The following is a 22,318-nucleotide window of genomic DNA, read 5'->3' as shown; positions in this document are numbered from 1 at the left end:
GCAGAAGGAGACAAGTGTGTGTGAACGGACAATGGGGCAGGGGCTGCTCCAGGCTCCCACTCCCCGCAAACACCCTCCTCGCCCAGCTGGGTTCTGCTTGGCGGGTGCATGGGCGCCGGGCCCGTGCGGCTCCAGGCGGGGGCGAGGGCAAGGGGCCAGGCGGGGACTTGCTGGGCGCTGAAGACGGCCCCAGGCGGGGCAGCTGCCCGGCGGCCAGCGGGCTGCCGAGCGCGTCGGGCCGGCGCAGCGGGTCCCTCCCTTCGCCCGCCCCCCGTTCCCCGCCCGCCTCTCCTCTCCTCTCCTCTCCCGCCGCGGATTTTTTCCACAGTAGCTGCTACTCCAGACTGTATGGTAGTGTGGGCTGGTCGCAAGTCCCCATGTGGTCCCGACATCATTGACATGGCGGAATCCCCCTCCGAGCTCTCCTGGTAGCCCCCGCCGGGCTCTCACCGGACTGCCTGCCGCCGACGGGCTCGCCGCGCCCGGGCCGCTCACCCCGCCCCCGTTTCAGCCCCGGCGAAGGTAAGGCGGCGCCCCCGGCCCGGCCGCTCCGCGCGGCAGCGCCCCCCCGGCGGGGCTCACGCCGAGTGCCCGCGGCTGCCGCAGCCCGGAGTTGAGGCAGGACGAGCGCAGCCCCCGGAGTTAGTCTGTGGCTCCCCGCCCCGTCCCACACCCGTCTGGTTTCGGCGGGGAAGGGCCGAGGCCGGGTGGGTGGGCGCGCCCCGGAGCCGGGGGCTTGCACGGAGCACGGGAAGCGGCAGCACTTTGCAGAAAGTTTCCCCCATTTGCCGGTGCCGTGAGGCGAGACCAGCCAGCTTGGGCCTCGTGCCCCCCCCTTCGTGGCTTGACCCCCCCCTTGCATTTATGCACCCCCTTATCCCTCTGAACCCCCCCATCATAGGGCTTGTGTAACGCCCCCAGCCCTCGGGGGCAACGGGGGAACTAGACACAGCCGGGACCATCTGTCTGCTCCTGGGGCGGCCCCCCTGCTACCCCACGTTGCAGCGCAGAGCGGGGGGAGGATGTTTTTTTTGGGGGGGGGAGGGACGGGTCTGCAGGGTGGAAAGTGGGAATTTTACAGCCCGGGGGAAGGCGGAGGAGGGTGGGGGCGGCGAAATGCTGACGCCTCCTCTGGAGCAGGCTGGGGGAAGGGGCTGGTGTCAGGGCTCGGCCCGGGGAGTGGAAGCAGCAGTTTGTTTGGGAGCCGGGAGACACTCCATCAGAGCCTAGTAATCCAGAGAGGCTCCGCGGAGCGCTGCCGGACTCAGCCTGCCTGGCCTTTCCCTGCCCCCTCCCCATCCTCAGCCCCGCACCAGCCCCGTCTCCTCTCCTCGGTTCCCCCACGGCCGCCGCCGCCGCCTCCTCCTCTTCTCGCCTTTCTTTGATAGTCATCCTGCCATGGCAATCTGAGCCGGAATGGAAAATCGGCTTTAAACTTGGAAGAGGTTTTTGTGTGTGTGTGTGTGGAGCCTCCCTCCTCCCCAGCTTCTGGCTCCCTGCAGGAGGAGCTGGGTGTGTGTGAGATTAGAAGGGAGGTTGGAAATCTGTGCCCTGCGGCTGGGTTTGGGAGGAGGAGGCGATAGGTGCAGGGGGGGAGACAGAACCTCCGCTCTGCGGCCAGCACGTACTGTCTGGCCCCTCTGCCCGGCTTGGGGAATGTCACTCGGGTGAAGAAGCCAAGGCTCCTCCTCGTTGCACCAGCAGAGTCTCCAGCTATCTACAAACTCTTTCCAAAATGTCTGGATCCAGGGGGCACGTTGGAGAAAAAGAGCGAGAGACAGACAGACCGACCCAGGCAACATCCTCCAGCCTCCCTCCCTCCCACTTTGTAAAGAAAAAATCCTGGAAACTTTATTTTTTCTGCCAGACACCTTTAAAAATGGAACGTTACCAGGAGAGAGCTTGAAAAATATAATTCTCTTTTAAGTTTATCCTCTTTCAGACTCAGCTTAGCTCTCACTCCTGTCAAATACTCCGTTTATATACTAAGGTTTTGGCTAAGGTTGTGTGGTCTGGAGTTTAAAGTAAGGAGCAATTCATGCCATCCATATTCATTAGAATTTTTTAAAAATTTGTTACACATTGGCTTAATAATGATAATAATTAATATAACTTGCATTTTATAGCACCTTCTATCTGAGCATCTGTAATCACTTTAAGGAGGTAGAGCAGCACTATCTCCATTTCACAGATGGGGAAACTGAGGCACAGAGCAATTCTGTAACTTCAGGTCCCACAGAGAATCGGTGCCATGGTTGGGAACAGATTTCAGGTTTCCTGGTTCCTTGTACCTTCATCACATTCGTTCTACCCTCTAACTGTTTTCCTTACTGAGAAGCCTAGGGTAGACCACAGTTCGATAATGTTTTTTAAAAGGCATTAAACTCTAGTGTAGATAGTGTTTAACAACATGTTAGCTATTATGTTTTTGAACATGACCTATTTTCCTAGTCTAGACATGGGCAGAGTGCTGGCTGGACAGCCTCCCTGGTAAGAGATATGCTATCCCTATCGTCATCCCCCATATCCCTCAGGAGTCGGCTGGGTTGGTAAGTTGGATGGCTCCTTCTATTAGTAGCAGCATTCTGCTTCCCTCACCCACTCATTTCTTACCACCTGCATGTCTCTGGGCAATGGTAGAGGAGCTAGTTAGGGAAGTATCCTGTTGTTGCCACCACAAGAGGAAGATATTTCTTGGCAGCATGCCTGGGTCATTCAGGCTATGAAGTGCTCTTTCCTTATACACTGTTCTCAGTGGAGTCTTACACAGAAGCAACCTGTCAGTGATCTTCTCCCAGTTTCTTCCAATATCTGCTCTGCCCGTCATCAGTCTCAAGGGTGCTGGGTTTTGGTGGTTACATCTCAGAGCCTAATATGACACAGGGTTCTACTGGCCCAAAAGTGCCCTATGTATTCATCCCAGCTTGGTATTGTTTGAGTAGCTTATGCTGTTAATGTAGCCCAAGGCATGGAAGCTGAATCATTTACCATTTTTGAAGTGGATCTGCTCATGTGGGTTCATTTGAGGTCATTGCTCGGACATTGGTGAGATTTTTCACACTGTTATCCTACCCACTACCTGGCCAGGACATAAATGAAGAATGTCAGCTTCCAAAACAGACTGTTGTAACTGAGTATATAGTTTACATATACTCAATAATAACAAATATATGTTGGATGGGAAGCTTGAGATGGTTTCAAACTGCAAGCTTCCCATAGACACAATCTTCTCAATAGTGCTGTCTGTTAATTAAATTTTTAATTGGAAGTGATTGTACTCTGGCTCCCAGTTTCATAAAAGCTCTTCAGGTTATGGTAGTAATCACCTAGAAGTCAGAATAAATCAGAAACTTCGTGCACATAAATTTTTCATCAGATGTAAATTTCATTAATCTGCTCACTTTATCTTCCATCAGCACCCGTAAGGAAAGGGATGGGGAATCTGGACTTGTGTAAATTTAACCCCCTAAATTTACACAAGTAAATATATGAAGAGTGTGTGTGTGTGAGTGAGGGGCAGTTCATTTGTGAACTGTTTAATTGGTTTTTTTGCTCAAAAATTTAGGGCCCAATTCTGCAAACACACGTGAGTCAAGTTTACAGTATGAGTAAATGGTTTCAGTATTGGGACCTTACTTTTAACTTCTAAAATGTATGTTATTAGAAAAAGTATCACACAACTGAATACAGCAAGTGACTTTGTTCAGCCAAAATTATCTTTGTCTCTCAATCCATTTATCCATCTCTGCTGCCCAAGCAAAAGCCTGAGAAAAGAGATTGACCTTTGAGATCAGTACAAGGGCCGGCAAACTCCGACTCTGTCTGACTATCAGGCAAATTAATTCCAGAGTTGAGGACCTTCCACAAAGAATGGTTTGGTATCAGGCCATTAAATCTGGGGGCTTGTGTGTCTCTGTAGATCATAACTGTGTGGTGAAACATACTGCAAATCAGCAAGACTGAAATTTTCATTTCTGCTGTATAAGCTGACGTGGAGCTGAAGGATTTCTCAAATCAGCAGTTAACTTGCTTAGTTGATCTTCCCAGCACTACCAAGATACAGCACTTGAGCAACAGGGAATCCTTTTAAACAAGAATATCAGAAGAATGCATCCAATGAAGTGAGCTGTAGCTCACGAAAGCTTATGCTCAAATAAATTTGTTAGTCTCTAAGGTGCCCACAAGTACTCCTTTTCTTTTTGCGAATACAGACTAACGCGGCTGCTACTCTGAAAGAAGTAGGGTTGTTTATGACCATGGTTTAGTGTCACCGTGTGATCTGCCCCTGGAGACAGAAGGTATGTGGGAAGAGGGAAGTTCTTCAAACAACAAAGTGGAAATAGGAGCCAATACATACACAACGGTAACAGGCCATCTACAGGCAGGAATGTTCGTGAATTTGAAAATAGATAACTCCTTAAACAGTTTTCCAGTTGAGATGTGTTAGTTCGCATTTTAATCATCAGTTCTAAACATATCCTCCCTCAGCATAACAAATTCTTTATTGGATTACAGATATCCAGGGAAAAAGATAATTTAAACTTGTGCTCTGTTATGGAATTTGTAACAGCACACTGGAGAGATTAGTCTCCTTTGAGAGCATGCTGTTACATATACTAAATCTGTGCCCATAATCCGGATGCAAAACCATGACAGTATCAGTATGTTCACTAGAAGGTAAGTGCAATCACTCTAAACTTCAGTTTTGCACAAAAAAGCCTGTAGAATTTATTAATGATGTGGCATTGAAGGACAATTTAAGTTTCCTTTCCTTGTGAAAAGATAGGTTGCCATCACATATAATACTAAAAAGTTTAAAGGTTAAAATATACTACTTTTTGAGCGACACACTTTCTGTGTTTAAACTAATTAATAATCTTGTTACAAATAAACTGTACTGTAGATAGAAGGTAATTCACCCCGTCAGTATCTTCTAAGTAAACAAAAGTTGAAAACGATCTGCATCTTTAACATATAAACAGCAAAATGTCAATTTTAACAAAGTATAATATAAGAGTCCTTTTCCAACAAAAATGTATTCTCAAAAATAACAGCATTTTCTGTCAATACACTTTTGTCAGAGCTGTAAAAGTCACAGAAACTGCATGCATAGATGTGCATTTTGGAATAAGTATAGCACTTAACACTTAAGTAGACTATTGTAATTTAATGACAAAAAGCCAAACATTGAATTTGGTACTTGACTCTGTTCAGGTCTGTTTATAAACTGAAGTAAATGGGAATTTGCCCAAGGTAATGACTAAGTAGGGGCAATAGGATTTGGTCCCAGAAGTGTATATAGTAAATGTTTTTGAGATAGATTTCGGTAAAATATAGCTAGAATTAGCTGTATGAAGGACTTAGAATGAAAGTTAAAAGGATCCTTAATTTATGATGTTGATATTTTAACTGTAAGAACTATATGGTAAATTTATAAAAGAATTAGAGCAAATTAAAATACTTTGCAACTTCTTAAAATTACCTATTATTGCATTGTATATTGCATGTAAAATATTCTTTGTGCAAATCATGGCAATTAAATGGGGGATGCAAGACAAATCCTCCTAAATACAGTTGGCTAAATTTTGCCCTTATATGTGTTTGCTGTTCTCAGCGAAGCATTTGAGGACAAAAATTGAGTCTTTATGACTTGCAGCTTCCTGATGTATGTGAAATTTGGTATGCTGCATAGCTTATTTGTGTTAAAAGTACAGGTAAGGTATTGAAATTTAAACACACGTTTTCCCTTGTCTACTGAATTATAAACAAATAAGCTGGAAATAGGACTGGAGAAGATTATAGATTTTATATGATCACTAATTTTCTGTTAAGTTATATTACACAATCTGTTATGAAACTCACAAGCCGTTGACAAATAATGTACCCTTGTATTTGTCAGCTGTTAGCTGCATAAAAATACATGTTATAATTACTGTATGGAAAGCATTCCCTGTTTGCCTTTCTGAGTAATACTGACTTATAATTATAGCGGCATGCAGTTATTAGTGAATGATGGTTACCATTTGGGATAATCTTCCATTTACTAAACTGAGATCATTACAATGCCGTCTTATCAGAGTGACTTACAAAACATAAATCTAACATTATGAATAATAATTGTGTTGCTTTTTTTCTCTGGAGAAAGCAAACAATGCAGCTAATATTGACATCCACTATCCAGGCACCTCCTATTTGAGCTGGATTCATCCCTGGTGTAACTTTGTTGGTTTCAGTGGAGTAATGCCAACAATTAATTTAAATGTTTCACTTTGCTTTTTTGCTCATCATAAAAGACGAACATGGAAATTTTCTGGAATTGATAGGCTATATGACTCCTTGCTTTCTCTACTCTGTGATTTAAGTTTTAGGATGTAGTTGTTCCCTTGCTAAAGAGTGTATAACTTTCCTCTCCTTATTGTTATATGACATAAAGCTGCTTTATATAGGATTATATGGAATTCTTTGGAATGGTCTGTTGAACACTTAGTTTGAACACGTGTATTAGATTCTCAGGGAAGGATGAATTATAAACAAGGAGTATGTTTTGTCTCTAAAAATGTGCTTTATGCTTTCGGAAGTATGCTTCATGAAGCATATTTTGAAAAGATAAGTGAGAGAGATGGCTCTCTATGCCTAGAAGCGCTTGGAATGTCATGGAACAGTCTCCCTCACCCCAGAAAAAATTCAGACACATCCCACTTAATGAGTTTTTAGCCAGTTTTGTCAGGGCCTGGCATAGGGGTGGTAACTTTACTATAGTAACTTTTTTTTTTACTCTTCCCCTCCTGCTTCCTGTAATGAAACACTAATATTCAGTTGCATTATAGAACAAAGCAAATTCCACATCTGTTGATCTCCACGTTTTTGTATTGTTGGTTAGTTAAGCTGAGCCGTGCTATAAAGTGTGATGGTAGAGCTCCTGAACCTTGGATGCAGAAGCTGAATTAGAATGGACGGGTTTGATTTGTTTTGGGATTCCATCTCATTGATCCATATTTAGTGCTCGATTGCTTAGCTACTTGTGCCCATGCTCGTGTATTATGATGCCATTGTCAGGGAAGTACATGCCTGTTTTATGACAAAAGATGAGTGTCAGCGGGCAGCCTGGATAACATGGTAAGTAACTTCACTTGTAGGAAGTTTGGTCTCTGGCCTGGGTGCCTCATTAGTGTCACGTGTCTCTTGAGTGTTATTTAGCAGTGTAGAGTAATAGAACAGGAAAGGAAAGGAAGATACAGCTTTCATGGATACTTGAAGGGATTAAATAGATTTCCTGTTAGGGAGTATCCAGGAAATCAAATAATAAGAGCTGTCTAAACAGACATGAGCAAAGAAAAATGCTTTCAGGAACTCTAGTTTAGAGCACACATATAGCAGGTAATAGTACCTACATTCCAGGTCAAATCAATAGAGCAAAGATGACAGAGCCTAAAACACAAAGGTTCTGGACTTGAGACTTGTGTGTAAAGTTAAAGACGCCCAAATACCTGTCTTAGGTATCTAACAATGTAAGTAGTAAGTTTGAAAATCAAGCCTGAATTGTGCATTTGCACTTGGATTTTCATGATTTTGGGTGTCTTTTCTTAAAGCCTGACTTCCTGGAATCTCGTAATTGAGAATCTGAGCTTTCATTTCAATGAAAAAAAAAAAGTTTGAAAATGTGAACCCCCAAAGACTCCCAAATCAGAAGGCAGATATAAAGAACCCAGTGTTTGTTTTTTAAATCTCATGATTTTTTAAGCCAAACTCCTGATTTTGCATGGCATGACTTGTGCCTTTGGAACGCTTGGACTTGGCAATACTGAAAAAGCCAGCAGAAGGGGATTATTCTTGATTAGACCCACTGCTCTCTGCTTGGTACTAATTTATGTAGGGAAAAAAATACAAAGCACGTAGTGGTTCTCTATGAACGTACTGGGTTAAATTCAGAGGTGATGTGCAAGTTACACAGTGGTAAGTAGGTCTAACGGGGTCCAGGCTGGTGTAATTTATGTGCCATAGGGCTGGGAGAATTTTGTAAACTGCACCAACTTAGTCACTCACAACTTGTATACTGTCTTTGAATTGGCCCTTTATGCCCAAAGGGGGGAACATGGGCTAAGATAAGAACATAGCAGATAGATTCTCGACTAAGCCATAGCCAGGCAATGTACAGAAATAAACTGAGAATGTGAGTTTTATGCTTGAGTCTGTTAGCTGTTTGCTGTCAGAGACTTGACCAGTGTTCCCTCTATTTTTTCCCAAGCATGTGCAGAGTGAATTTTGTTGTGTGTGATGGTGCACCCCATAAGGCTTTATGGAAATATGCTTATGAATGTATATATGACATAACTGGAATATGTTTTATGCTACATGTGCCATATAATCTATCTCTGTAAAGGTTATGATCTACTGAATCTATTCATCCTATTTGTAAGTATGTATCATTTTTGTATTCGAAGTTATGAATATTGGCTGTGTACTTGCTAGATTTTTAAGTAGCCTTAGTAAAGCATTTGGTCAGCTTTTTGAGAAAGGAATGTGCAAATTAAGTGCCCAGTCAAGAAGCACTTAACGGATAATGGATCTTGGAAGCCTCCAATCCACATAAGAAGTCTACATGAGGACGTTAAAAGTAGCATGTAAACCAGGGGTCTCAAACATGATGCGGCCCACAGAGCTATTTGCTGCGGCCCGCCAAGCTCCCCTGTGCCCTCCCAGTTATTTTCTGTGGCCACCAAGGTCCCCTCTCCTACTGTCCCCCCCCCCCCCCAGCGCGCCTCATCCCTGCTCCTCTATCTACCTCCAGGCGCTTTCCGCTGCCAAACAGCTGTTTGGCGGCACTTAGCAGTTTCCAGGAGGTAGGGGGAAGGAGCGGGGAGCCGCGTGCTCAGGGGAGGAGGTGGAGAAGAGGCGGGGCAGAGGTGGGGATTTTGGGAAGAGGTTGGAATAGGGGCAGGGAAGGTGCGGAGTTGGGGTGGGGACTTTGGGGAAGGGGTTGGAATGGGGGTGGGGAAGGGGTGGGGCGGGGCCTCATAGAAGGGGTGGAGTGAGGGTGGGGGCGGGGCGGCAGGGGCAGTGATGCGGCCCTCGGGCCAATGTATTAGTCTTCATGCAGCCCTCCTGGTAATTTGAATTTCAGATCCCTGATGTAAACCATGGCTGCTACCTGTAAGTTCTCAGTCATGCGTGGACATGTGACTTGCCCATGTGACTCCAGAACTCCATCTTGTAGCTGGAATTCTACACAGGGGGAGGGAGGGGTATTCGCCCACAAGAGAAAGTCTATTTAAACCCCCGGGAGACCCCTCCATTTTGTCTTCAGCTGGCTGAAGAGAGAGCCTCTCCACCCCCAAGGGTACCTGAAAGAAACTGGAACAAAGGACAGCACTACAGGGGGTGTGAGTGATTGCTGGACCCAGACTAGAAGGAGACTAGTCTGTAAAAGGAAGCTTACTGGAACTCCTCTGAGGGTGAGGTTTTATCTGTATTCAGTTTTCTTACTGTATTAAGCATAGACTTGCGGGTTTTATTTTATTTTACTTGGTAATTCACTTTGTTCTGTTTGCTATTACTTGGAACCACTTAAATCCTACTTTCTGTATTTAATAAAATCACTTTTCATTTATTAATTAACCCAGAGTATGTATTAATACCTGGGGGGAGGGGTGTGTGTGCAAACAGCTGTGCATATCTCTCTATCAGTGTTACAGAGGGCGAACAATTTATGAGTTTACCCTGTATAAGCTTTATAACGAGTAAAACGGATTTATTTGGGGTTTGGACCCCATTGGGAGTTAGGCATCTGAGTGTTAAAGACAGGAACGCTTCTTAAGCTGCTTTCAATTAACTCTACAGCTGTTAGGGGATGTGGTTCAGACCTGAGTCTGGGTTTGCAGCAGGCTAGTGGGTCTGGCTCAAACCAGGCAGGGCACTGAAGCTGCCAGGGCAGGAAAGCAGGGACAGAAGTAGTCTTGGCACATCAGTTGGCAGCCCCAAGGGGGTTTCTGTGATCCAACCCATCACAATGTACACCAATATGGAGGTAATGTGTGACACACAACCACCATATTGGTGCACGTAACAAAATTCATGTGGTGGGGGTGGGGCAGAGGGTTGGAGTGCGGGAGAGGGTGAGGGCTCCAGCTGGGGGTGCAGGCTCAGGGCTGGGGATGAAGGGCTCAGGGCTGGGGAATAGGGTTGGGTTGAGGGCTCTGGCTGGGGGTATGGGCTTGGGGGTGGGGCCGGGGATGAGTGGCTCAGGGCTCAGGGCTGAGGCAGAGGGTTAGGGTGTGGGGGCTGAGGGCTCTTGCTGGGGGTGGGGCCGCGGATGAGGGGCTGGGCCAGGGGGGTTTGGGTGTGGGGGGAAGTGACGGCCCTGGCTGGGGGTGTGGGCTCTGGAGTGGGGCTGGGGATGAGGGGTTTGGGGTGAAGGAGGGGCTCTGGAGATACAGTGGGGAGAGAGCATCCCCCACAGCATCTCTGGGCTTGGGCTGGGGCCAGGGAAGGGGCGCCTCTCCCCTGGCTGCGGCAGGTCCGTCCGCAGTCTTGGCCACTGCTGTAAGGCTCCATTCCATCTGCCCCACCCCCCTGTCACTGGCAGGCAGCCTGCTAGCTGAGAGGACCGAGTAGGTGCGGCGGGGAGAGAATAAGCCGAGTACTATCCAGGCTGGGCTGGGTCAGGGCTTGTGGAGGGGCACTGTGGGAGAGGCATCTCTCCCTGCCGCAGCCCTGAGTGCCTGTGGGCACAGCCGCACAGCTTAGAGGGAACCTAGGCCTTGACATATGTTCACAAAAAACCTATGCAATTTCTTGCATGGGCAGTCAGCTACAGTCATGTTGTGTGTCAGCCACTGAGCCCTTCCTGGCGTTCTCACATTGTAAGAGTTATTCCTGAGGGCATTCTATGCAAAAAAATAAAAAGTTCTGCGCACAATATTTTAAAATTCTGCAAAATTATGTGAGAATCTCAACTTTATTATCAAAGCTGTATCTTTATTGCCAAATAAATGTGGAAGCTCGAGCATAGACCACTGGAGAGATCACTGGGAGATCACTGTGCATCCCCCCTCTCCCCCCCCCCCAGGACATGGACTCAGCAGTGAGGCTGCACATAACCCTGACATAGTGCAAGGACTGGACCTGCCCCAGAAACACCCCAGGGCCATGCCCCTCTGTGCCAAGTGCACCAGGTGTGGGCATGCAGGCTCAACAAGGCAGGATCCAAGTGTGGAGAGGCTTAGTGTGAGGGATCCACGTGTGGGTTGAGAGTGTTCTGTGTGGGGCAATCTGGGTGCATGTGGCTCAGTGCGGGATCTGGATAAGCGAGGCATCTGGATGTACATGGGCTTGTTGGGGGGTTCTGGGTGCAACGATAATGGGACTCTGCAGGGGGGTCTAGGTGAAGGTGGTAGGGACTAAGCCGGGAGGGTCTGGGTGTGGGGGGGATAGAGCTCATCAGGGGGGTCTGGGTGTGAGGGCTCAGTGGGGGTCCAGATGCTGGTGGAGTGGGGCTTAGTGGGGTGGGGATCCAGGTACAGCTGGTTGGGGCTCAGTGTGGGTTGGGATCCAGGTGTGGGTGGCTTGTCGGGGTGGTCCAGGTGCAAGGGGAGAGGGGCTCATGGGGGGGGGGGTTCTGAGTGTGGGGGAGTGAAGCTCAGTGGGAGGGTCTGGGTATGAGGGGGTCTGGATGCATGGGATTGGGTGGATGAGGGAGCAGCTCCCTATACAGGGATCCGTCCCCCTGCAGCAGAGGAGTGATGGGTGCAGGGAGTGTTTGTGTGTGTGTGGGGAAGCGGGGGAGTTTGCAGAGCTTCCTGCAGCTCGGGGAGAAATTTGGGGGTGGGTCTGACCCAGTCCTGGATGCCGTGCAGGGGGAGAGGAAGTCCCGTCCTCCCTAGCCCAGCCGGAACTAGAAGCTGAGCCTGGCGCAGGGTAGGAGCCACCAGCTGGGTCTTCCCCAATCCCACCCTCCGCTCCACAGTGATTTAACTCTCTGCCAGCTGCCCTGGGCACCCAAAACCTACTGCTCGGGAGGGTTGCGTGACTGCTGTTGTGGCTTCCCTTTGCTTCCCTGTCAGAAGGTAATTTTTCTGTGGGGAAGCAAAGAAATCTGTGGGGACTATAAATTCTGTACATGTGCAGTGGCACAGAGTTCCCCCCCGGAGTAAAGAGTGATCCTGAGTATGTCAGCTGGTTGTGCCACTTTTGAAAAGGGTCTGAGGGAGAAACAGCTTCCTGTTTGACGGTGTGGTTGGGTAGCCAAAACACCCCTGGTTGATTGTGTTCCGTACACACCATATAATGTATGTCTGGATACACAATTAATAGTTTGTATCTAGCAAACTAAGTTTAGGTTCTAAATTCAATTCCATGAATGGAGATGGGTGCTATAGAAAACCCTGAGTAAGCAGGTAGCTAGAGGACAACTTTCTTGAAGGGAATTATAGTTGATGATTCGTGTTACTATATGGTGTGTCTCCTCAGTGAACAGGTTGATGTTTTTTATACTTTCCTCCTTTGTCCACCAAAACCCCTTCTGGATGTGTGGAGGGGATGAGGAGGTTTCTGCAAGACCTTGCTGGCACCCAGAGAATTTTTCGTTCATTCACTTTTCGCATTTAGTTCTCCCACATTTAGTTGGTTACCTACTTGAGGCAGAAAATGTGTGTTCTCTTTGTTTGGACAGTAACTTGTACAACAGGAATTGTAGATGTGATTGCTATACAAATAATAATAATGATTAATAAAAACACACTGTGTTGTGTTGTTTTTTGTTTAGTTTTTTTTTCTTCTGAAGCTTATGAAATTGCCAGAGATGTCTTCATTGACTGACCTAAAGCTCTTCCTCCTCCCTCCCATGTGTGTAGGGATGAATGAACTGTCAGTACAGTGGCGGTGGGGCTATATACCAACTACCTACAGTGTTAGTGGCTTTTGTGGTGGTATATCTGGCCAGGGCTGTGACCTGCATAACAATGACAGTCATGGCCCCTGACTGCCAGTGAAACTGTCCTGGGGCAGGGAAGACTGGGAGGTACTTCTCTACCAGATTTAGGAAGAGCCCCTTTCCAGTGTGGTCCCACCTAGCCAGTGGAGGAATTATTTCCTTTTATAGTCATTGCCTCTTGGCTGAGTTGCCTCCCTGACCCCCGTAATGTTTTTTGCTTTATAGAGGGCACAGCATTACCTATTGTGGGTCTCTGACATCTAATTATTTTTTATAATTGGGGTGGAAATACTGAAACCTTTACAAGTGAATACATTTCAATAAGTGGAGTGATCGCAGTGTGAAGAGCTGGGTAACTAATGTGGCATGGTAGTTCAAAATAAATTGGAACTTTCTGACACTGTGGATGGGTTAAGCTAATAGCAAGTGCTGAAATTACTCACTAGTGTTATATCATAAAAACAGAAGCTTGGAATGCACTTTGAACCAAGTTTGTTTTTTCAGCTAAAAATAAATTTGTAGGACAGCACAAGATAGTGTAACGTGCTCATTCTTTTGTAGCAATTGTATAGGAACAGTTGCATTGCCAGATGGAACCTGATTTACTTTTTACTGTGTTTTTGCTTACTGAACGTTCCTCAGTTTGGATAGTGAAACTATATTCGTCCATTTCAGTCAGTTGCTATTCCATTTAACTTAGCTGGTGCTAACATAATGTTGTTGTGTCTGGGTTTCCAGCACTTCAAGGGAATATTCATTTCTACAGTCTATTTTAAACCCCCTCTTTCCAGTCACAGACAATTAATGAAAGTCTGTCTATTCAAATTAGATTTTGTAAAATCATTTTTAAGCAAAATGTGTTGGGCCTGAAAATGCAACTTTAATTCACCATACCATAGTTAAGTGTGGTTGGGCTGGAAGGCTATTGCGTTAACAAAAGTGAGAAATTTGTTCCTATTCAATTGCACCTAGTGTAGGATGACAACAAGTTTTTCAAATGCCAGTTTCCACTGAGTCATCTCTTGAGTTCAGTAACGGGGCACTGCTAGCTGTTGTCAAGTATTCTGCATTGGCAGATTGACTAGGGAACTTGTAAGGTCTGCCTTTAAGAGGACTGTTGCAAGCATTATTTTGTAATGGTGGAAAGTGTTTGTCTGAAAATACTGTATCTCAAAGCAAAATGCATTAAAGGAAGTAACTGTTTATCTTATTGTATGTTAAAAAACAAAGCACTCTTCCTTCTGCTAATGAGATGTTTCCATCTGTGGGGACCATCATGTGTTTCAGTGGATTTGCTCCATCTAGCTTATTCATTAATCAAGCACACATCTGATAGATTTGTCATTTTTCCATGTACAGTCAACTGAAAGAGCAGCTGTTCAGTCATCTTTACTATGCAGTGATATTATTTATTATTTGTATTATGATAGCACCTAGAGACGCTAGACAGCCTCAGAGTCCCAGTCTTCTAAAGATTCAAGAAAAAAGGGTCCCTCTCCTGAAGAACTAATGATCTAATGACTGTACTAACTGAAATTTTCTTTTAAAAAGCATTCATTTAAATAGGCCAGCTCTATGCAGATATAGCTGTTTTAGATTTATATCCTATTTATAAAAAGAAAAAAAATACAAATGTCAAAAGTGCCTGCTGGCCCTTTACCTAGCCATAATCAATTGGTAAGTTTCCCATAGGCATCAGTTAGAAGTAGGTCTTGAAGAGAGATTTGCAAGTGGGGCAGTGGTTTTTCTGATTGATTTGCTGAGGGTATTCCTTGCATAAGGAGCAGCATAGAAGAAAGTGAAATCGCTTGTGGGACAAGTGAACAAATTGATATGGAAGCTGGCATCATTGGTAGAGTTGGGGGCAGGGGATGCTTCACAAGTGGATAAATAGGAAGGAGCTAAGTTGTAAAGACCAGAAACTTGCACAGGATCCTGTGGGGGTTTGGGGGAGGGGTGGGGGAGAAGGCAGGAGAGAACAATATGGTCAGAATGACTAGACAAGATAATCGTCACAGTGTTTTGAATGGACCTGAAGGGAATGAGTTGGGTATTAGGGAGGTTTAAGTGGAGGAGGTTTCAGTAGTTGGGTTTTAGTAGCAGGAGACAGCAGATGATGGGTTTCTGAATAGCAGTGTTAGTTGTTTGGACAAATGGAAAATGATGTATTTTGGAGATCTTATAGAGGGTAAAAAACAGCAAAGTTTGGACATGGCCTAGATGTGTGGGTTAAGAGGGAGGTTGGAGTCAGGACACCCAGGTTGTGCTCTGGGTGGCAGGGAGGGTACATAGTGTTGCCAACAGCGATGGAGAGTGGAGAAATGAGGAGTTAAACTTACGTCCGAAATTAAACTTCAAAGCACAAATTTCAGTGGGTGTTGTCAGAAAGGGACCCTAAAATGCTTTACACTGTGTTTATAGAGCTGAACGTCTTTTTTTGTCCCCCCCCCCCCTTTAAATAAGTGACATTATTAGGTATTGGAGAAGAAGGAAGAGGCATCAGAGACACAAAAAGGGTATTGCTACAAGAACAGTTTAAAGAAAAAATGGAATCTTAAATCTTGTGCGGTGCAAAATGATTTGTTAATTTAAGTGAATGCTCCACTAAGGAGAATTAACTTTTTATGCTCTACTTCTGCATGTTTTCAGCTCTGTTTGGAAAATTACAGTCCTGTTGTCTGTTGGAAGACAAGTAATACAGTAAATGTCTTGGACATAAAGACAAGGATTAGTTTTGTAGGTTTAAAAACTGAATATATTGCCATTTAGATTCATAACTCTTTAGGCTGTTAGAACAGTATATCTCATTGTGCCAAAATAGGGGAAATTCTTGCTCTAGATTATTATAGGGGCTCTGGTAGTCTCAGTAATTCGTTTTTATCTACTCTGAGGATCAGAGCAAAACAGAATTTTCTGAGAATTGTCCATGTGCTTGAGTCTCCCTGCTTTTATGCTGGAACAGCTGTTACCTGTGTGACTTCCGTGCACAATGCTTGATTTGATATCCTCAGGCTGTGTTTGCCAATAAAATAAAAGAGCAAATAAAAAAGGTGCTTCATATCAGCTGACTCTCCGTAGAGAGCAACTTATATGGTCAAAAATAAAGTGACTGTTTTCATATTTATGCGGACTCTCCATGTGTTGTGTTAAAGTTCGGGAAATGTCACAGTGGATCTGCCCTGGTGTCTCAAGTCATAGAAGTTATCGAGACTATTTCCTAGCATTCTACCGTTGCATTCTCACCCCAAATTCTGGACTCGTTCAGTACAAAGATCGGCACTGTCCCTCCCGTGAATATCAGGACTGGTAACTGTCTTAGCCCCGGTCAACACTACGAGTTTAGGCCGAATTTAGCAGCGTTAGATCGATTTAACCCTGCACCCGTCCACACGACGAAGCCATTTTTGTCGACTTAAAGGGCTCTTAAAATCAGTTTCTGTACTCCTCCCCGACAAGGGGATTAGCGCTGAAATCGACATCGCTGGGTTGAATTTGGGGTAGTGTGGGTGCAAATCGACAGTATTGCTCTCCGGGAGCTATCCCAGAGTGCTCCATTGTGACCGTTCTGGACAGCACTTTCAACTCAGATGCACTAGCCAGGTACACAGGAGAAGCACCAGGAACTTCTGAATTTCATTTCCTGTTTGGCCAGCATGGTGAGGTCATCAGCACAGGTGACCATGCAGTCCCAGAATTGCAAAAGAGCTCCAGCATGGACCGATCGGATCGCCGTATGGGGAGACGAATCCGTGATATCAGAACTCCGTTCCAAGAGACGAAATGCCAAAATATTTGAAAAAATCTCCAATGGTGTGAAGGACAGAGGCTATAAGAGGGACCTGCAGCAGTGCTGCGTGAAAATTAAGGAGCTCAGGCAAGCCTACCAAAAAAAAAAAGAGAGGCAAATGGCCGCTCCAGTTCAGAGCCCCAGACATGCCGCTTGCATGTAGCTCATCATAGTATTCTAGGGGGTGCAGCCACCACTACCCCAACCCTGTGCTTTGACTCAGTCCAAGGAGTGGGAGGCAACACGGAAGCGGGTTTTGGGGGTGAGGAAGATGATGATGAGGAGGAGGAGGAGGTTGTAGATCGCTCACAGCAAGGAAGCAGAGAAACCGGTTTCCCCAACAGCCAGGATCTGTTTATCACCCTGGACCTGGACCCAGTACCCCCCAACCCACCCAAGACGGGCTCCCGGACCTTGAAGGTGGAGAAGGCACCTCTGGGGAGTGTACCTTTGTAAATATAATACATGGTTTAAAAGCAAGTGTGTTTAATGATTAATTTGCCCTGAAGACTTTGGATGCATTCGTGGCCAGTACAGCTAGTGGAAAAGTCTGATAACGTGTCTCGGGATGGAAGGGAAGTCCTCCGGGGACAACTCAATGAAGCTCTCCTGGAGGTACTCTAGAAGCCTTTGCAAAAGGTTTCTGGGGAGGGCAGCCTTATTCCATCCTCCATGGTAGGACACTTTACCACGCCAGGCCAGTAGCACGTAGTCTGGAATCATTGCATAACAAAGCATGGCAGCGTATGGTGCTGGTGTTTGCTGGCATTCAAGGAATATCCATTCTTTATCTCTCTCTGTTATCCTCAGGAGAGTGATATCATTCATGGTCACCTGGTTGAAATAGGAGAATTTTATTAAGGGGACATTCAGAGGTGGCCGTTCCTGCTGGGCTGTTTGCCTGTGGCTGAAAAGAAATCATCTCCACTGTTAGCCACGTGGTGGGGGGAAGGGTGAAGCGATCATCTCAGAGAATTGGGTGTGTGTAAGGGGGCACATGTGCTATGTAATATTAACAGCTTGGTTCACCGTGAAAGCGTCTACCCATTGTTCTCTAAAATGTGTCTTTTTAAATACTACTCTCCCTGTTTTCCTCCCACAGCTGCAAATGTTTCAACGCTCCCCCTATCATCTCCATCCCAGAGGCTAGTGCAGATAAGAAGGCGAAAAAAATGCACTTGCGATGAAATGTTCTCTGAGCTCATGCAGTCCTCCCGCACTGAAAGAGCTCAGCAGAATATGTGGAGGCAAACAATGTCAGAGTCCAAGAAAGCACAAAATGAACGTGAGGACAGGTGAGAGGAGAGGTGGCGGGAGCAAGAGGAGAGGTGGCTGGATCAAGACGATAGGTGGCGGCAGCGTGATGAGAGGAGGCAGGATGCAATGATGAGGCTACTGGAGGATCAAACTGATATGCTCCAGCGTATGGTTGAGCTGCAGGAAAGGCAGCAGGAGCACAGACTGCCGCTGCAGCCCCTGTGTAACCAACCGCCCTCCTTCCCAAGTTCCATAACCTCCTCACCCAGATGCCCAAGAACACGGGGTGGACGGGACGGGACGCTTCGGGCACCCAACCACTCCACCCCAGAGGACTGCCCAAGCAACAGAAGGCTGGCATTCAATAAGTTTTGAAGTGCAATGTGGCCTTATCCTTCCCTTCTCCCTTCCTCTACCACCTCACCCGGTGCTTCCCTCCTTCCCCACCCCTCTCAGGCTACCTTGGCAGTTATCCCCCTATTTGTGTGACGAATTAATAAAGAATGCATGAATTTGAAACAACAATGACTTTATTGCCTTTGCAAGCGGTGATTGAAGGGGGGAGGTCGGTTGGCTATCAGGGAAGTAGAGTGAACCAAGGGTGCAGGTTTTCAACAAGGAGAAACAAACAGAACTGTCACACCGTAGCCTAGCCAGTCATGAAACTGGTTTTCAAAGCTTCTCTGATGCGCAGTGCGCCCTACTGTGCTCTTGTAACCACCCTGGTGTCTGGCTGCGCGTAATCAGCGGCCAGACGATTTGCCTCAACCTCCTACCCTGCCATAAACATCTCCCCCTTACTCTCACAGATATTGTGGAGCACACTGCAAGCAGTAATAACAATGGGAATATTGATTTCGCTGAGGTCTAACCGAGTCAGTAAACTGCACCAGCGCGCTTTTAAACGTCCAAATGCACATTCTACCACCATTCTGCACTTGCTCAGCCTGTAGTTGAACAGCTCCTGACTACTGTCCAGGGTGCCTGTGTATGGCTTCATGAGCCAGGGCATTAATGGGTAGGCTGGGTCCCCAGGGATAACTATAGGCATTTCAACATCCCCAACGGTTATTTTCTGGTCTGGAAAGTAAATCCCTTCCTGCACCTGTTCAAACAGACCAGAGTTCCTGAAAATGCAAGCGTCATGTACCTTTCCCGGCCATCCCACTTTGATGTTGGTGAAACGTCCCGCGTGATCCACCAGTGCTTGCAGCACCATTGAAAAGTACTCCTTTCAGTTTATGTACTGGCTGCCAAGGTGGTCCGGTCCCAAGATAGGGATATGCATCCGTCTATAGCCCCACCGCAGTTAGGGAATCCCATTGCAGCAAAGCCATCCACTATGACCTGCACATTTCCCAGAGTCACTACCCTTGATAGCAGCAGCTCAGTGGTTGCATTGGCTACTTGAATCACAGCAGCCCCCACAGTAGATTTGCCCACTCCCAACTGATTCCTGATTGACCAGTAGCTGGTGTTGCAAGCTTCCAGAAGGCTATTGCCACTCGCTTGTGAACTGTGAGGGCTGCTCTCATCTTGGTATTCCTGCACTTCAGGGCAGGGGAAAGCAAGTCACAAAGTTCCATGAAAGTGCCCTTACGCACGTGAAGTTTCACAGCCACTGGGAATCAACTCAGACCTGCAACACTATGCGGTCCCACCAGTCTGTGTTAGTTTCCTGGGCCCAGAATCGGCGTTCCACGGCATGAGCCTTCCCCGTTGCCACAGGCTGGGGCCTGTACTTTGAGAGAAGTCTGTGTCAATGTCCTCATCGCTTTTGTCACCACGCTGCCGTCACCTCCTCGCCTGCTTTTGCAGGTTCTGGTTCTGAACATACTGCAGGATAATGTGCAAGGTGTATACAATGCTCATAACTGCCGCAGCGATCTGAGTGGGCTCCATGCTTGTGTGGTATGGCGTCAGCAGGAGAGCAGAGTTGCAGCGGAAGTGGTGGCTGATGACGGATGCCTCGAGAATAGATATTTATAGAGAACGACGAGAGGATCTGCGAGGTGGATTCATGAGAGCAGAGTTGCAGTGGAAGCGGGAGCCAATGACAGCCAACATGGAGAAATTCGCTATCGAGACAAGAGCAGGAGAGCAGAGTTGCAGCGGAAGCGGTGGTTCGATGACGACAGTTAGCAGTCCTACTGCACTGTCTGCTGAAAGCAGTATGGCATCCGCATGGAAAAAAGGCGCAAAACGATTGTCTGCCGTTCCTTTCACGGAGGGAGGGGCAACTGACGACATACCCAAAACCAGCCGTGACAATGTTTTTACCCCATCAGGCATTGGGAGCTTAACCCAGAATTCCAAGGGGTGGCGGAGACTGCAGGAACTGTGGGATAGCTACCCATAGTGCAACGCTCCGAAAGTCGACGCTAGCCATGGTACTGTGGACGCACTCCGCTGACGTAATGCACTTAGTGGGGACACACACAATCGACTGTATAAAATCGATTCCTAAAAAATTGACTTCTGTAAATTCGACCTAATTTCGTAGTGTAGACATACGCTTAGACTGCCTTATTACTAACCACTCTTGTGCTATACCTGGTTTAGTTTAATACTGCCTTTGTCTTCTAGGACTTGATCCTGATCTTAGTGACTCCAGTAGGAGGTGGTATTGTTGCTTTGTTTTGTAACCTCAAAGAAAATAGGATTGTGCCTTTCATGCTTGTGGATCCTCAGTTCATTGTATCCACTGGCCTGGTTGGGTATGTCCCCCTGCAGCGTGTTCGCTGATCTTTATCAGCTTTTTTGTGCAAATGCTCCATAAATGTTGTTCAACTATTTACCTGTTCATTCACCTTCCTATCCACCCACTCACTGGCACGCACAAGTCCACAAAATGTCAAAAGTCATGGACATTTTAAAAAAAGCTCATGGGGAAATAGTGGTCTCTGACTCCTGAGACCTGTATGCAGTGTTGTTATAGCTGTGTTGATCCCAGGATATTAGAGAGCAAGGTGGGTGAGCTGTCAGCTCGAAAGCTTGTCTTTCTCGCCAGCAGAAGTTGTTCCAATAACAGATATTACCTCACCCATCCTGGAGAGCTGTTACAGATATGCAGACTCAGTATAGCTAGGTTAAAATCAACACCCCATCAAAATCCAGTAAACTCATAATTCGGGCTGGTATTAAATCCATAACTCACTTTGCTGTATGCAGCTGCCTGAGGTACTGCAGTTTACACAGAATATCAAATCAGTTTGTGCTGAGGCCCTCCCTGATGTAGGATTGTTGTGTGCAGTGTCCTTAAGGTGCAAATAAATGGTGAGCTAAGAAAGAGTGTGAGCCTCAGCTATGAATTTCCAATTTTAATTTCCAGTTTAAGGTTAATCCAAAAATATTTTAACTGTGATTTGTGTGTTTAAATGTGTTTGCTTTTGCTTTTTAACTGCTATTCAAAAAGTAATTCTGGTGGAAGTTAGAGAAGGAAATGTTCAAAATGCATATTATTTACTTCATATTTTGAATGCTGAAAATGCAGATATGTTTTCAAAGGAATGGAATATGCTTTTATTTTTTTAAAAAAGTATTATATATCTGACTGTAATTGTTACTTTAGAACCAGCATGGGTGCCTGATGCGTATGTACTTGGGTCTCAATGTTTTTTTTTTTTTTTTAAACTTGATAGAGCCACACAAAACTGGTCTGTTAAACAATATATAAGAGCAAAGTCTTTTTGTCGTTTTTATCAACCTGAATTTAGGGCCAAATTTTTAGTATAAAAACATTCTCTCCCAAACTGACATTGTTAATGCCATCCTTTAGTCTGTTGCAAATTCTTATGGCTGGAGTTATAAGAAACCTTAGAAGAACCTAGAGCCGCACAAACAGCGCCACTATAATAAGAATTCAATAAGACACTCTCAGTGCCATTATTATTACATTAGGATAATAAATCCTGTTAATAGGCAAGGAGCTCATGGTTGATTCAGATTTTGTCACTGTACAGTATGTTCCAGCTTTGATTAATGAAAGTCTAAGAATTTGATTCTTCTAATGTGATTTCATGTGGAACACCTGGAATGCTGCTGGTGTACCATAAGTTGCATGATATTTCAGGTGTTAGGTAAAAAGAAACAAAGGGTCAAATTCTGTAGTACTTAATGGTGCAAAACTCCCACGGAACTTGGTCCAAAATAAAGGTGGGGAAATGACCCAAATTGTTAAATAAATACTCTGCCTGGGCTTTAATTTAACAGATTTGATGTTAGTTTCTCATACCCTGTGCCTGTGGTGTAATTTACTTGTTTAATTAGGCTCTATTGAGCATATGGCTGGGGATTTTTTTTGCTATTCCATAAACTGTTCTAACAGGGTTATATTTTTGCTGACT

General features: G+C 45.8%; 1 protein-coding gene across 1 annotated transcript in view; it reads left to right on the top strand.

The window, feature by feature from the left end:
* Positions 1-341: 341 nt before the first annotated feature.
* FNDC3B (fibronectin type III domain containing 3B) overlaps positions 342-22,318 on the top strand; it is a 355,800-nt gene continuing 333,823 nt past the window's right edge. Inside the window, exon 1 of the mRNA XM_074963564.1 lies at positions 342-522. The gene's annotated coding sequence lies outside the window, so the exon portion shown is untranslated. The remainder of the gene's footprint in view (positions 523-22,318) is intronic.

The sequence above is a fragment of the Natator depressus genome, chromosome 9, assembly GCF_965152275.1.
Source record: "Natator depressus isolate rNatDep1 chromosome 9, rNatDep2.hap1, whole genome shotgun sequence".
NCBI lineage: Eukaryota > Metazoa > Chordata > Testudines > Cheloniidae > Natator > Natator depressus.
Note: the sequence above shows the minus strand (reverse complement) of the source record. Positions and strands in the feature narration are given on the sequence as shown.